The following is a 12400-nucleotide window of genomic DNA, read 5'->3' on the forward strand; positions in this document are numbered from 1 at the left end:
CTCATTGTTGGAACTCTTGAGTTTGACTCAAGATGCTTTGAAAATATTTTGTTGATTTGTAGGCCAATGTGATGCCTACACATTGAAGTAATCTGTTGATAGTTACTGAACCATTTTGATGATGGGAAAATTATTCTTTTCATGAGTTCTGATGGTGGCATTCTGATTGGCTATATTGAAAGGCACTTTTTAATGAAGTTGAGTGGGTGTTGATCAGGAATCTGGTGAGTTTGATGACTGGTTAAAAGGTACATATGTTGAGATGGCAGAACTAAAGTTCAGGCCTCAGTAGGCCTTCGAGGCTGTGGAAAGTTCCCCAAGAAACAACAAGCCTATGAGGTAAGCACATGACCAAAACCACAAAAAGTGTATTTGAGTATTCTTATAACTTCTATACCTTATCCGTTGTGTGGAAGCTTCCTCCTACAGTATGTAACTAAGTAAAAGTAAGAAATCTATATATATCTGCCTTACACTGTGTTTAGGGTTCTTCCAATTTAAGGGAGAACACACCTTTGTTCAGCTAAATAAACATGTTTGGCTTATCAAGAGACACCAGGACTCCATCTTTTATTTCTACCGAGTCACACCTAAATTCCTGCATAACATGGGTACCCATTACACTGAAGCGTGTCATAAAGGTAATTTTTCCCCTTTTAAATTCTGTATCACTGCAGTGTGTTCTTGCTCATTTTATTCAGCTTTTCTCATGGACAGCTGTGCTGATAGTGCAACACTTGGTTTGTCTGTATTGTTTTTCTATATATATGAGTTTGAAGTGTCACTTTTTTTCTCTGCTTATATGAAGGAACAGTAGTCTGTTATTTTTTTTTCTTGTGAATTTGATTCCATTAAAGATGTTATTACGTTGTATGTATCTTCTAATTGCCATTTTCTCTTATGACAAAGGTGTTGTCCATATAATATAGCCATATTTTGATTGTATGTGTGAGAGGGCTATTGCTTCACATTTTATATGACTATCCCTGCTGTAAATGCTAAGATGAATGATGTCATAGACTCCTCTGATTTGTTTGTATATCCATCAAACGAAGTAAATAGTAAGGCAAAGATCTATAATTTCTATGATTCTAGGTATTACCATTTTTGTATGCTTGACTGAGTTTGATGGCTTATATAGTAGTATTTCAATGGATTCTGAAGTCTCATAAAGGAGCTACAGTACTTCACCTATAACTAATGCAAATCAATTGAGGGAACAAGTCCTAGATGGCTAAAAAAGTATTTTCCACTAAGCAACCTACTGCTATTTCTCTTCCATCTGGGTCCTCCTACTATATGAGGTCATGGGACCAGACCAGTGGTGGGATTCTGCCGGTTCTAGGGGGTTCGGCTGAACCCTTTGTTAAATTGCTGGCTCGCCCCGCCCCTTGCCCCGCCCCTCCGCACTACTATTTATTGCCAATAAAATGGGGCGAGCGAGCCAGCAGTTTAACAAACGGTTCGGTGTTTTTTTGTAATTTATTGGCCCCGCAGCACACCAAACCGTTTGTTAAATTGCTGGCTCGCCCGCCCCTCGCCCCGCCCCGCCTCCCACCCGTGCGGCGCCAGCCTACCCTAGCCAGGGGTAGGCAATTGTGGCTCTTTTACAACCTGTGGATTTCAACTTCCAGAATTCCTGAGACAGCTTGGCTGTCTCAGGAATTCTGGAAGCTGAAGGCCACAGGTTGTAAAAGTGCCACAATTGCCCACCCCTTCCCTAGCCTGAGTTCCGCTGCCTGGGATCCACGTGGGCTGCCACGTGGTTCCCCACTGGCTCTGGACGCAAGAGAGCAGGATGGAGAAAGCAGCTTGCCGGAGAACACGTGAACGGCTCCATGTGGTCTGCAAGTCAGTGGCTGCTGCTTCTGTCCTCTGCTGCTGCTTGCCTGGGAGAGAAAAACTTCCAGAGCATTAACCAAAGGTAAAAGGGAAGCAGGGGGAGTGGGGGAGAGAAGGAGAGAAAGAGGCTTTAATTTGTTTCACATCGGAGGCTGGAGGCTTTTTGTTTTCATTCGCTATGTGTTCCTCTTTCATGCAAAAAAAAAAAAAAAAGCCAGATCTGATCTGGAGCCGAATGTCATTAGAAGCAATGCTGTCAACTTGGAGCATTTCATTTCAGTCTTTCAACTGGGCAATGAATTGAACCTCCTCCCCTAAAACAGATGCAATGTGGGTTGTTTGTTTGTTTGTTTATTTTAGCAACGTGGATTGTTTTCCTAGGGCAGGGGTCTCCAACCTTGGCAACTTTAAGATTTGTGGACTTCAACTCCAGAGTTCCTCAGCCAGCTTTGCTTTGCTTTGCTGGCTGAGGATTTCTGGGAGTTGAAGTCCACAAGTCTAAAAGTTGCCAAGATTGGGGAGCTCTGCCCTAGACCATTTTAGGAGCAAAGTAGTGGGTTTTGCTGGCATTTAAGGAGGAAAGGAAAGGAGGGAGCAAGAGAGAGAGAGAAAAGAGAGAGAAAGAAAGAAAAAGAAAGGAAGGAAGGAAGGAGGGAAGAAAGGAAGGAAGGGAGAGAGAGAGAAAGAAAAAAAGAGAAAGAAAGAAGAGAAAGGCAGGAAGGAAGGACCACAAACCATGGCACTAGACGTGGTTTCAGAAGATGCTTTGAAACAGGATAGCAATCTAGGGCTGGAAGGGACCTTGGAGGCCATCTAGTCCAACCCCCTGCTCCAGCAGGAAACCTTATATTGTCTAGATTGTTTTGGTGCCTCCAACAGAGAGGAAAATTGCCAGAAAGGAAAAGGAGTTTACTAGGACAAGGCTGCCATGTGGAGGAAGGCAGAGATAGTCCTTGACTTATGACCACAATTGAGCACAAAATTTTCGTTGCTAAACAAGAGCGTTGTTAAGTGAGTTTCACCACATTTTACTCAATCCATGACCTCTCCTGGCTCTAACAGTCATGTGCAAGCTAGATAGGGAAGAATATCTGAAGGTGTGTGTAATGTTCTAAATGTATAGAAGTTATAGTTAAATGTCTGGCAGAAAGTGTATTCTGGGTGTGTTTTTCCAAATGTAGTAAGTGAGGTTGAATGTGTATAGTTTTAAAAGAGCTCTCTGTGTGTACATACACATACAGTATATATAGTAGGTAATGTATCCTTTTGTGTCCCTATATACACTCTCTACTATGTAATATGTATGTACACATATGGCATATGTACATAGGATTAAATAGTATATTTTGGATGTTCAGTAGTAGTAAATAAATAGACAGGGAAATTGTATCTCGTTGAGGCCTTTGAGGTGAGGAGAGGCCAAGCACCCTAACTCTAACCCTTGACGTGAGTGATGTCAAGTTGGCCACGCCCACCCAGTCACATGACCATCAAACCACGCCCACCAAACAAGCCACGCCCACAGAACCGGTAGTAAATGGACTACTCAGAGGGCTGAAAAAGTTATTTTTGACTGGTCCTCGCACTTTTGACCAGTCTTTGAACTTACAACTGTCCTCACATTTTACGTTTTGCGCCCTATCTTGTCACCATGGTGAAGAGAAGTAGTGGTGAAATGACTGACATGGTTGTTAAGAATGCTGCACGGGCATAAATGTGAGGATGGTCATAAGTGTGAGGACCGATCAAAAGTGCGAGGACCAGTCAGAAATGACTTTTTTCAGCCCTCTGAGTAGTCCCTATGCACATAGCCACGCCCACCAGGTCACATGACCAGCTAGCCATGCCCACACAGTCACATGACCAGCTAGCCACGCCTACACAGTCACATGATTGCCAAGCCACACCCCCAACTAAGCCACGCCCACAGAACCTGTTGTTAAAAAAATTGAATCCCACCACTGGACCAGACCCCTTCTAAATGCTTCTTCATATCAGAATAAAAGTAATGACTTGAGTTATAAGGCTTCCTGAAATCAATTGTCAATTATTCAACATATATTCAAGAATAGGATAGAGTATGGTCATCTTGGGTAAAATATGCATTGGACATGGCAGTTCCTGATAAGGGTAGTCTGGTCACAGTGTTCAAACAAAGATAAAGGAAAATCCAACTGATTACTGCTAAATAGAAATAAGAATTACCACTTGAGTTAAAATGGTGGCCACGTTGAATTGTCGTTGCAGAACATAGTGGCCAATCTAGCAAACTCCAATGAAGCAGTTTGCTATGTTTCCCTAATGCAAGCTCTGCAGCATTCTGCAGCCTTTTGTAGCATTCCACAATGCTGAAGAATGCAGTGGAGCTCAGGTTAGGAAATCATAGCAGGCCACATTGAATTGTGGTCATCTGGAAAATGGCAGCTAATGGCGTTATACCTATTTATGGCACTGAAGTGACTTCTATACTCTACAAAATGGTATATATCATATCTATTACTTAATATGTGTATAGGGAAGTAATTTTAGTATAGAGCAGGGGTGAAATCCAAAATTTTTCCCTACCGGTTATGTGGGTGTGGCTTGGTGGGTGTGGCAGGAGAAGGATACTACAAAATCTCCATTCCCTCCCCTCCTGGGGGAAAGATATTGTGAAATCTCCATTCCCACCCCACTCTGGGGCCAGCCAGAGGTGGTATTTGCCGGTTCTCTGAACTACTCAAAATTTCCACTACCAGTTCTTTAGAACCTGTTAGAACCTGCTGGATTTCACCCCTGGTATAGAGTCCTCAGTTCTAGCTTATCTGAATGGCAGCACTCAGGTTCTTTTTTGCCTCTTGCTCTCTGGATTTTTAATTTGTGTATGCTATAAAAATAGAGAAATCTCACAAAGCTCAATCAGATAAGAGACAAGATCATTCAACAAATGGCTTGAACAGTGAATACAGCATTCCATGGACAGCCTCATATGCAGATTCACTAGTCATCTTCATTGCCATAGTATTAGTACTTCCTGTCCTCTACCCAGGAGGGCAGGCATGTGTTTCTATTGCTTTTTTTTTTTTTTGCACATAGCATGAGTTTGACAGCAGGTTTGTGCAATATAATATATTTCAAGCATTTTAGATATAGATAATTGTAATTTTCCAAGGCATTCTATCCACAAGAAAGCACAAAGAACACGTTTATGAAGTCAATCATTAGCCTTATGAATCAATACCATTTAAGAAATAAAAAAAACAACAACTTTAGTTGTTTAAAGACAGGAAGTACCAGGAGGTCTTCCCTTCTTTTGTTGACAGCAAATCCCAGTATTGAATTGCTTGCAATGTAACTGTGCAAAATTTGCAGAAAGCAGTGAACCTGCTGGGAATATAAATGGAGCCTCTCTAGCAGCTGGGTCTATGTACGGTCCTTGCAAGCCTCATGGACAAAGTAGATGACATACCAATTAAATGATACTTTTATCTCAAATAAAAAATATAAAGAACTCAGGCCAACCAGAGTAAAGTCTTCAAAATATTTTTTTCAGTAATTTTTCCTCTTGTTTTCAGCAGAATCCCTGGAGGAATGACAATTCCTGTATTTCTCTGATCTCCTGTTTGTAGCCTTTGCTGCCTCTACTGTGCACTGATGCCCAAAGTAAGAGAAGCTGGGAAAGGCCTAATAAAGGGCTGAGTCTGATGGCTGAAATACTGCAATTGAATGAGGAGTTGTATTCTGCATAAACATTATCTCAAAACTGCAGTATCAGACCTCCGGTAATGTTTAAGAGACCCTGGGGGTTGGGGTGAGCGGTGCTGGAAAAGGAATAGAATAGAATACAGATATAAACAATCAAGAGATACTAACTGATGAATCAATTGACAACTTATCTTATAAATGTCAACTTAGCCCAAGTGACAAGAAATATGGGAAGAAGTGTTTCAAGTGTTTCAAAGTATTCACAATTAATGAACTCACAATAAATGAGGTTGGGAAACTCCTATTACTTCCAAAATGCTGCACTTGTCCTATACTAGCATCCTAAAATCTGTGCTTCTGGATTTTTTTGATCTTGCCCAGCTGCATGAGGCTTGAAAGTGTGATAACTGAATGCCCACTGCAATGTTAAGACTGGAGGCAGGACCACCCAGGATGGAGATCTGGCTCTGGCAACTGATTTACATGGCTAAAAAATTAACCAAGATCCAGAGATGAGATGATTTCTCTAATTACAAAAGATTGTTTTGTAACAAAAGAAAGTGGGTCTTTTCTGTGGCTCCTGTCAATGTTTTCCCTTCAGCCAAAATTTCCAGTACAGCAAAAGTACAGCAAAAGCAATGCCTACAAACTCATGGAGCATGGTTTTTTTAGGTCGCATCATTTATTCCCATTTGAGGCAATGGCTACTCTAGACATTATTTTAAAAATCCTTCCCAGTCATACTGAAGATATTTAGGTAATCTACTTTATATCTGATGGAAATCTTAAAGTCACCTGTTCTATGTGAAAGTTTTTGCTACTTAGCAAAAATGGATATGCTACGAGAAGGTAACTATCACAGAACAAAAATGTTCTGCAACATAACCTTTCTTAATATGAAAATTGTTGAGTGTTTTATCAGCTTTTATTTATTACACTTGATTTTCAGACATTGACCATAATAAAATTTTAATGTAGTAACAAATCATTTTAGGAAGTATTTCTAAGAGAAACAACAATTTGATTGTGGAGTTATTTACCCAGCAGTAAGAGATAATATTCTCCCCTTCACTGGACATATTCAAGCTGAGGCTTTTAGCTGGGTTTTTGCACTTTGCGTAGGACTTAAGCGACCTAAATGGTGCCTTTCAACCAGTGGTGGGATTCAAATAATTTAACAACCAGTTCTCTGCCCTAACAACCTGCTGGGTGGGCGTGGCTGGGTGGGCGTTGCCAGGGGCATGACAGCACTCAGCCTCCTGCAGGACTCTGCCAGCCAAAATGGGCCTTGGGGGTTAATTACAAAATATGGGCTTTGCTTTGTGACATCCAGATCCCACAAGCAAGGGGTGTGAACTGCACAGAAAATACACTTCTGTTTGGTTATGAAGAAATATCCCCAAAGTCAGATGTATACTAAATGTAGACTGACTTTTAGCTACACATTTCCCCAGCAAACAGCAAATTTTGAAGCTCCAGGTAAAGAGGATTCATTTTAGGATGAGTAACCACAGTTTGAATGTTGGAGGTTCCTAAAGGAATGCTGGGAAACTCTGTATTTACAGAACGTTTGAGGGCGGATGCAGAATAGTCCCTCATTCTAAATTTTGATATGATTTCTATAAATAAGGAATGTAGAATTATAATGACTGAGTATTTGATCCTTCAAACATCAAAAAATACAAAGCTAAGGGATAAACAAATAAAAACAGATTTGAAAAAAGAAAAGACTCAGGAAAGAAAAAGAATGAAAGTGTAAGTGAAAACCAAAAAAGAATGACTTCCAACTTTCTTTGGTACAGATATAAGTAAAAAAATACTTATATCAAACTCTTACTCTAAAATTAACATTTGTCTACATTATTTCCATAATCCCATATCTAATCATCAAAGCCCGGATCTATTTTTAATTTCAGTTTCTCACAAAAAGTCTAGTAATGGTTCATATCACTTTAATCAATATTTGTTAAGGAAACCACAACTGATTTATTTAATTGCACCAAACTCAAAACAGGAATGGAAACTCCTAAACTCTAGTGTACTTCTCAACTTTGGCAACTTCTCATACTTCTCAACTTTGGCAACTTTAAGGTGCATGGACTTCAATTCCCAGAATTCCCCAGGCAGGATGAAGTTTGCCCATCTTAAACTTGCCAAAACTGAAAAACGCTGATCTACAAATAGAGATTTTTCCATTCCTCTTTTATTTATTTATTTATTTATTTTATTTTATTTTATTATACTTATATGCCGTCCTTCTCCCAAAGGACTCGGGGTGGCTCACAAAAATTAAAACGATGAAAACAATAAAAATAACTACTAAAATAATCAATTAAATCTCCCAATTAATTTTAATTTTACTGGTTCTTACTTACTTATAAGGAATCGTAATGCAAAATCCTCACTTCCTCCCCGTTCTAGAACAACCACCATTCCCTCACTAACCTGCTTTCCAGCTCCATTTTGCTGCGTGCAGGGCCACAAAAGAAGACCATGTGACTACCAGTTTAAAAAAAGTTCAGTCAGACCTTCCAACTTCTTGGGGGGGGGAAAGATCTCGCGAAGTTGGAAGGTCTGACTGAACTGACTGACCAGCCTCCCAGCTGATCAGGACAGCTCCCAGTCATGCCCCTGCAGCCTCCCCACCCTGAATGGCAACCCTGGTGGGCGGGGCAGGGCTAGCCAGCAGTGGGATCAACTGGTTCACTGAACTACGCAAAAAATTAACAGGTTTGCCCAAAACGCCGCAAACTGGCTGAATCCCACCACTGCTTTCAACTATATGATTCAATAAGTTAAAATCTAAGCTATATATAATTTTATAGTGATCATCTTAATAAGGAATACAATTATAGATACAAGGAGATTAACAGATTAACAGAGTTGGAAGGAACCTTTTAGGTCATCTAGTCCAACCCCCTGCCCAAGCAGGAGACCCTACATCAGTGATGACTAAACCTTTTTCCATCGTGTGCCAGGAGTGGGGGGAGCGTGGTGGGGTTGTTCCCATGTGTGCCCATACCCATAAGTCTATGCGCCCCACCCCCACACATGTGCATGTGACCCACCCACCCGCTCCTGGCACACGATGGCCCGGTGGGCCCGTTTTTCTCTCTCCCCAAGCTCCAGAGCCTTTCTAGGAGTCTGGCGAGGGCAAAAACAGCCTTCCCCACCCACCCCCGGAGGCCAAAAATGGCCTGTTTGACAACTTCCGGTCCTACCAGAGAGTGAAAAATGGGCCTTCCGATCCCACTGGAAGTTGGCAAACGGGCCGTTTCCGGCCTCCGGAGGGCCTCCAGGGGCATGGGGAAGGCCGTTTTCACCCTTCCCAGATGCCTAGAAAGGCTCTGGAGCCTGGGGAGAGAGAAAAGCAGGCCTTCCCCATCACCCCCCGAGGCCCTCTGGAGGCAGGAAATAGGCTGTTTCCCTACTTCTGGTGGGCCCAGAAGTCCCAAATATCAGCTGGCGAAGCGGAGATTGTGTGCCCACCAATATGGCTACATGTGCCCTAGGCTTGCCATCAGGGCCCTACACCATTTCTGACAAATGGGAGTCCAGTCTCTTCTTGAAAGCTTTCAGGGATGAAGCTCCCACAACTTCTGAAAGCCTGCATGTCTTTTGGACTATTCTAAAAAGAGTGCCAATCCCTGTTCCAATATTAAACATGCAGGTAGGAAAGAGGAAGAAGGAACACCTGTAGAAAAGTCTCAAAACTCATGATGGCAGGGGACTCTGTGAGAAATATTTGGCAACATTTCTTGAATAGGTCATGTAGAAAACTGCATTGTTTATTGTTAATATATTTTATATTTTGTTGAAACAAAACATATATATAACAATGAAAATGGGATGTAGAAACTGAAATGAAAAATAACCTAGACATTTATATTCCATTCAGAAGAACTATACAATATTTGTCCAGATTAAGCACTAATTCAAATGTTAATAAACATCATGTATCAGCAGTCCACTGCTGCAAATCAGGTATAGATTTATGCTCCCAAAGTTATATAATAACTCCTTTAGCCAATTTTACCCCTCTATGTGCAAAGAGTTCACAATTCCTATTACACTGATAAATTCCATGTACTGGGGATGTTAGGTAGTGTTATATCAAACATAATGCTAATTAAATACTAATCATAATTCTTTGTTCCTTTCCTTTCTCAAGTACTATTATGTTTACCTAACCTTTATCAATCTGCTTCCCTGAGACAGTTTGAGCTTAATTTTTCCTTCAGTAAGAATTCAACCTCAGTGATTCTCAAATGAGAGAGTAAGACTACAGGTTACCTGGAGGTCAGGCAACATAATAGTAATCAATGTTTAGATCATATCTTCTAAAGTGGCATCTGAGACACCTTTTAACACTATAAACAAACCTCAGAGCTGTCTCAATGTTGTCTGAATCCTGACAAATATATTAAGGATGTGTTTATCATCCACAGATACCAAAGGATATTTAAACTGCATTTGCTACCACAACTATCATGGCTTATGAGCATAAGCACATATAGTTTAACAGGCTGATGAGGAATGAAATGCTCTCAGATGCTACACATTGCTCCTTAGCATTATAAAATTCCTTTGGCAGAGACTGAAATTGCTCGCCAAACTCTTGAGTCCTCTAGACTTCAGTATTCCCAAGACAGCCCCAGATAAGACAATGTGCAGCTTAGTGCTCCCAGTGATGATCAGCTGGAGGTACTGGAGAAACTTACCTTTTAAAAAGTCTTGAGTAAATAAAATCTGATGAGCACAAGGGAAAAACTCCTACTGAACAATATGGTATAAATCCAATGAATAAAGGAACTTGCAAGCAGGGAATGAAGGCATTGCTGTCCCAGATCAGGAAGTCACAGTCCTGGATAGAACATGGTGAAACAGACTGGCTCCAAATTGGCAAAGGAGTAAGACAAGGTTGTATACCTTCCCTGATTTATTCAACCCAGAATGTTATCTAATGAAACTGAATTGGAAGATCATGAGCACAGTTTAAAATTAGAGGTAGAAACTTCAACAACCTGCACTATGCTGATGACACTATTCTGGTAGCTGAAAATGCAAATTATTTGTAAGCGCCAGTAATAAAAATCAAGGGACACAGTGAGGGAAAAGGATGTAAAACTGGAGAAAAAAAGAGAAAAAACTAATGATACAAGGTAAAGCCTTATAACCAACCGTGATGACATTAAACTGATGGATAGTTTCTGTCTTTTTGGATTGACTATAAACAGCAAGACAGCCAGTTCAATGTAATGATTAAGGCACCAGGCTAGAAACTGGGAGTGACTGCCAGGCTCACTTTAGGCACAAAGCCAGCTAGGATTTGGGCCAGTCTCTTTCTCTCAACCCTAGGAAGGAGGCAATAGCAAATCACTTCAAAAAATCCTTGCCAAGAAAACTGCAGGAATGTCCAAGCTGCCTCTGATAATGTCTGATAATTGGACATGATTGGACAGAAGAAAAAAGTAAAGGAACCAGTAGAATAACAGAAGTTAAGAAAGCCAGGAAATAAACCACAGACTACTTGAGAGATTAGCTTGAAGACTTTGGAAATTCAAATGTCAGGATGATCAGATTCATGTAGGCAACAGTTTCCACTGTAGCACTCTATGGAAATGGAAGTTGGATGCTGAAAAAGCAGGATAGAAAGGATATTGACCCTTTGGACTTTGATGCTGGAGAAGTCTCTTGGGAATAGCATGAGCAGCTAAGAAAACAATAAATGAATAATTGAACAAATCAGCCCAGGACACAAATCACCTATTATGGCATGATGCCAACTTCTGATATTGATACAGTATGTGTTAGCACACTACTATAGATGATATCACAAGAAAGACTGGTGATGGGAGTGGGGTGTCCTTGTGTGTCAAATTTTGATGGCAACAGAGAATTGGGAGTGTTGAGAACAGCAAAGAAGGAGCAAATGTGTGCTATATTCAAAATACTGTGTCATTCAAGCCCCCAGCACCAATTTCTACACAGTTTGTTACGCTTTGTCTTTTCATAAGGTTCTGAAATGTAATCCTATTCTGTTTTTTAAGAATGTTCACAATAAATAAGGGTAGAATGCTTAGCCTGATTCTTGCATATCTCTTCTTAGTCCTAGGTCAATCATTATTTTCAGTGTCATAAGTTCCATTGGATTTCTATGAATTTACAGTAGAAAAGAAATAACTGTATACACTGGGGTGCATTGTAAAATATACTGAATAGCAAAATTGTGGAATACGTTAAGGGGTAGGTTGTACAGGGGTTCAGGGCAGTCTGGCAGGATGAACAAGTAAGAGCAGGTATGTGACAGTGCACAACAGGTGCCAGACAGGTCCAGGAGATTGCAACTCCCATCTCCTAAATGCAACTCCTATCTGAGATGTTAAGATCCAGAGGAAGAACTCTGGCTCCCAATGATATTTCGGTACTGATAAAGTTCCCATGGTTCCCATGCAGCCAGGTGCTGGGCAAAGCCAACTATGGAGGTACAGGACCCAGCTGTTGTGGCTCCATTGCCTGAGCCTGGGCTATCGACAGATGCAGACTCTGAGAGTGAGGGGGAGGAGTTGGCAAGGCCTCCCTCTCCAGGACTCTCCTCTCCGGCAATGCCTCTGGAGGACACCGAAGGCCAAATGATAGGCTCAGAGCCAAGCACGTCCCCGTAGCCACAGGTGGACAGCGACGAGGAAGATAAGTGCTGGCTGGACCCTCGACAGAGGCGCAGGGAGAAGCGTGCACAGCAGAGGGGAAGGCATGCCAGAGAGCAGCTGAGTCACTGGACCACACCCCACAGGGTATAAATGTGGGTGTGGTGGCCGGTTCAGTTTGTGACGAGCAAAAACTGGAAATACTCCATGATCTCTGCGTTACTGGA

At 41.4% G+C, this 12400-nt stretch overlaps 1 protein-coding gene and 1 long non-coding RNA gene across 5 annotated transcripts in view; one reads left to right on the plus strand and one right to left on the minus strand.

Moving 5' to 3' along the window:
• The window catches only part of ERBB4 (erb-b2 receptor tyrosine kinase 4), a 1174706-nt gene that overhangs the window by 807491 nt on the left and 354815 nt on the right, over window positions 1-12400 (minus strand). The gene's annotated exons all lie outside the window — the stretch shown is intronic.
• Window positions 1763-7254, plus strand: LOC117675270 (uncharacterized). The gene is made up of 2 exons (XR_004594168.3): window positions 1763-1924; window positions 5400-7254. It is a non-coding gene; the product is annotated as an uncharacterized LOC117675270 (long non-coding RNA).

Source organism: Pantherophis guttatus, chromosome 1 (assembly GCF_059756535.1).
Source record: "Pantherophis guttatus breed Tessera chromosome 1, ASM5975653v1, whole genome shotgun sequence".
NCBI lineage: Eukaryota > Metazoa > Chordata > Lepidosauria > Squamata > Colubridae > Pantherophis > Pantherophis guttatus.